This window comes from Penaeus monodon, chromosome 12 (assembly GCF_015228065.2).
Source record: "Penaeus monodon isolate SGIC_2016 chromosome 12, NSTDA_Pmon_1, whole genome shotgun sequence".
Lineage (NCBI taxonomy): Eukaryota > Metazoa > Arthropoda > Malacostraca > Decapoda > Penaeidae > Penaeus > Penaeus monodon.
The window spans coordinates 1,861,458-1,866,457 of record NC_051397.1 but is presented as its reverse complement, the minus strand read 5'-3'; the positions used below and the strand labels follow the sequence as shown (position 1 = coordinate 1,866,457).

Sequence of the window (5,000 nt, the reverse complement as noted above, 5' to 3'; positions counted from 1 at the left end):
GAGGGAGAGAGAGAGAGAGAGAGAGAGAGAGAGAGAGAGAGAGAGATTGAGAGAGAGCGAGAGAGAGAGCGAGAGAGAGAGAGAGGGGGGGGAGAGGGAGAGAGAGCGAGAGAGAGAGAGAGAGAGAGAGAGAGAGAGAGAGAGAGAGAGAGAGAGAGAGAGAGAGAGAGAGAGAGGAAGAGAGAGAGAGAGAGAGAGAGAGAGAGGAGAGAGAGAGAGAGAGAGAGAGAGGAGAGAGAAAAAGAAGAGAGAGACAGGGAGAGCAGAAAGGGATAGAGGAAGAGGTAGAGAGCGCGGGGGTTATATTTTGCACATTTCAAAGACAGAATTAATCAAACAGACAGTTAATCGCAATATGAGTCGATTAGCAATCTTTACTCGTGTTATGGGCATAAACTAATTTGTCCAGATATCGTTCCTCATCTTTCTCCGAAAATAAAATTCAAAGTTATCGAGATAATTTCATATTTTCTCTTTCCATCTAAACAAGAAGGGGATGAAAGAGAGAGAGAGAGAGAGAGAGAGAGAGAGAGAGAGAGAGAGAGAGAGAGAGAGAGAGAAGAGAGAGAGTAATAGAGAAAGAGAGACAGAGATACAGACCGACAGACAACCAGACAGACAAACAGAGACAGAGGCAAAGGCTTTCGGAAAAAAAAACGAAAATAAGAGAGATAGGGGGGAAATTAGCAAATGAGAGGGAAAGCAACCAGTCGAAGGCGTGAGGGACAACGGGTGATAATATATATGAGACATGAATAGAAGGAGAAGGGTAAAGACAGAGAGAACAGGGGAGTCGTGAAAATTCTTGATAATCATTAAGCTCGAAAAGGATATTAATTAATTATAAACCAAGGGAAGTGAGGAAGACAGAACAAAAATAGAATAAAAAGAAAAAGAAATGAAAATTAAAACACACACACACATTACAATGATAGTTGGTATTGTTCATCATGCAGAACAACTAGAAACGAGTCTCTTTGGTAAAACACTTTGATGAATTCAAACGTCAAAGGCACAACGAGCTGGCTATTTTTGTATCTATGTAGCATGAAATATTGTTATTGGAATATCTGCTGTATGGTTACGACACGCCTACCGAATGGATACAGAACATTGTTTATAGAAATGAAGAAATATAGATGAAACAAATACATTAATGGTCTCTTAAAAGAACTAAATCATGGGACAAAATCTCTGATAATTCTTTATATCCTCTTAATACCATTGCGCTGGACTTACCCCATTAGGCAAGACATTAGAACAGATGTAATATTACACGTAGGCAGAGCAACTTTTTTTCCTTTACTTCGTTCCAAGAAGATATTCTTTACCTTCAGATTTGTTTTTTTCTTCGTGCATTCAAAACCGTCTTTTCCGTCTTTTAGCTCTGTTTATATTCCAAGAAATTTGCGAAACCAAAAATTCTTAAAGCCCTTTGACCAAAGAAAGAACAGAAAATGAAAGAAAGGAAACAATGAACAGAAAAAAAAGGCAGAAATCTGTACGAACAAGAAACTCCCTCGAGCTTCGTGTGTAAAAAGAGGAAGTTTAAACTCAGCTGCCGTATCTGTGATTCATTTTCATTACTTTAAGGATCTCATCACTCACCCTCCTTCCTATCGCTTTATCTGTATTACTATACTACCCCGTTATAACCAAGGTAAACACAAACCTTGCATGTACAGTGTATATATTCCTTTTAGAGGCGATTTCATGTTCTTTGGTAATAAATATTGTCGTGAGTATATAAACGTTATATCAGTCGTTCTTAGGTATACCATCATTCAAGTATATTGGTACTTACCGAAGGAGATGCATCATAACATTTTATAGTGAATTTCCTTGCTTGTAACCATTAAGTTAGAACATGTAGTTATTTTCATTATCATCATTGTTATTATTACCATTAATTTATTTTTGCTATTATTGTTCTTACTGTTATTATGTTCAGTATTATTATCATTACTATTCTTATCATTATTATTATTTTATTATTATTATTATTATTATTATTATTATTATTATTATTATTACTATTATTATTATTGTTAGTAGTAGTATTAAGGATATTATCATTATCATAATTATTACTATTATCATTATCATTATTATTTTCTTACATTTCCTGCTCACCTTTAAGGATATAAAATCTATTTATATATATATTAATCAATCATCCTTTTTTACCTAGCCTATAACAACATCAAAAAAAGGATGAAACGATAGATTCCCCCCCCCCCTTCCTCGCCCCACCCTCATTCATATTCAAAAGTAATTGGGGGGGAAAAGCCACAGGGAGACACAAATCACGCTGTTCTATCTCATTTCGACTTGGTAATGCATTAGCTCTACAAGTCACTGGTGAGGAATTTTTTTAAGCATGCATGGACTCTCTCTGTAATTCTGTTTCCTGTGGCCATGAAAAGAACATTTATGAATGATGATAAATGCGTTATTGTTGTTGTTGTTGCTGTGGTTATTTTTATTATCGTTATAATTTTATTCTAAATATTATCATTATTATCATTGTTATGATTATATTTATGAAGTACAGGAAACACTAACTGCTAGCATTACTAGCTAGTCATTACTACCCTTATTATCAATTATCATTATTAATTTTAGTGTTAATGCCAGTAATCAAAATCATTATTAACACTGTTATCATCACTATCATTACCATTATCATAATTGAAATCATCACCAATATCAATACTATAATCATCATTGTTTTTATAATTATCATGAGTATTATTGTTGTTATCATTGACATTATTATTATGATAATAATAATGATATTATTATTATTATCATTATTATTATTATTACTACTATTATTATTATTATTATTATTTTTACAAATATTATGGTAATTATGAATGTTGCTTTTCTTATCATTATTATTTCAATTAATTATTATTAGTATCATTATTCTCACTAACATTATTAAAACTTTTATTATTATTATCACTATTATTATCATCATTACTTCCTATCCGCAGTAAGCAGTAACATTGTTATCAGTACTATTGCTTTTTTCATTACATTATCTTTATCATCAATATTATAATCATCATTACAGTTATCAATGATGTTTATTATTATTATTAGTAGTAGTAGTAGTAGTAGTAGTAGTATTATAACTATTACTATTACTATTAATATTATAAGAACAATAATGACAATACAATTATTGATAATAATAATGACATTACAAATATTGATAATAATAATACATATAATAATAATATAATATATATAATAATAATAATAATATAATATAATGAATAATAATAATAATAATAATATATAATAATAATAAAATAATAATAATGATAATAATGATAATAATAACAATAAGGATAAAAATAGTAATAATATAATAAACATAATAAAATATAATAATAATAATAATAAAAATAATGATAATATAATAACAACACAAACAACAACAACAATAATAATAAAGATAATAATAATATCATCATCATCATAATAATAATAATAATAATATAATATATAATAAATAAAATAATAATAATAATAATAATAATAACAGTAATAATATAATAATAATATAATAATAATAATGTAACAATAATACCACAGAAATATTAACAGAATGATAATTATACGATAGTGATAATGATAGTGGTAATGCTAATGCTAATGATGATTATAATGTTACTATGATTATGATGACAGTTATAATATTATAATAATGATGACAATTATAACAATGATAATGATAATAGTAATAGTAATATAATGATATTAATTATTATTATTATTATTATTATTATTATTATTATTATTATTATTATTATTCATAATGATAACAACAGCAATAACAATGATAATAATGATAACAACAATACCGATACTACTACTACTACTACTACCAATACTAATACTAATACTAATAATTATTATCATTATTATAATGAATATAATAATGATGATGATGAGGATGATTATGACAGTGATGATAATGATGGTGATGATGACAATAACAATAACATAGAAATATAAAAAAAAATATGATGGTAAGGATAATTGTAATATCATCCATTAATATCATAGTTAATATATTTTTACTGTTATAAATGTTATCATTAATAATATTTATTATTACAATCGTTATTTTTACATCAACATCCTCTGGATTTACTTAAATCTTATTATCGTTGTAATATCTATAATGGTTACCACTATCATTGTCATTACTGAGTGTTTAACTTTTATCAGTCATCTCTATCTTAAGTATTACTTACTTGTTCAAACTCTATTCATTGTTCACAAACCTTCATAAATATTGTTCAGTCTTTTATTACCCCCATCATCGTTGTCAACAATTCTACCATACGCCCTAGCCTTTTTTTAAGATTTTTAAAATCGAAATTTGCTTTTATATCAGGTTTTGCAGCTCGAAAAATGCATGATGGTTGAAATCACGTGTATGGAATGTGTTAACAGAACGCTGAATGAAGTGGAAGAATGCACGCTTACGAAAATGCGTTATTGCATTCCTGGCAAGGTATTTTACGGAATTCTGTCGAGGGTGTAAACGTGAATTCACAGCAAAAACAGAAGAGAAAAATAAGGTAGGTTTGTGATGATTGTCTCCTCGTTTTTAATTTTGTTTTTGTGTTTGTTTTATTTTTTGCATTTTCGCTTTCCTTATGGATTAGTTTTCTACTTTTTAAAATTATTATTCTATTTTCTATTTTCTTGTGTTCCTTTATGTCTCTCCTCCCTTTCCCCTTAGACTGAAATTGCTGGAGTATCGTATATGTTTCAAAATATGAAGTAATATAGATGATTTTTATTTACTTCAATAGAATCCACGATGTACATATAAGAGAAACAGAAATATAGACAAACCTACATATGCTTGTGTCTGTGTGCGTGTGCAATGGCTTCAGTGGAATTTTTAATATATGCATATCAAAAATAAATGCAATCAATGAACGCACATATATGACATGTACGTCGTTTGT

The 5,000-nt window shown here is 28.7% G+C and overlaps 1 protein-coding gene across 1 annotated transcript in view; it reads right to left on the bottom strand.

Moving 5' to 3' along the window:
- The window catches only part of LOC119579170 (putative neural-cadherin 2), a 67,790-nt gene that overhangs the window by 24,778 nt on the left and 38,012 nt on the right, over positions 1 to 5,000 (bottom strand). The window lies entirely within an intron of this gene.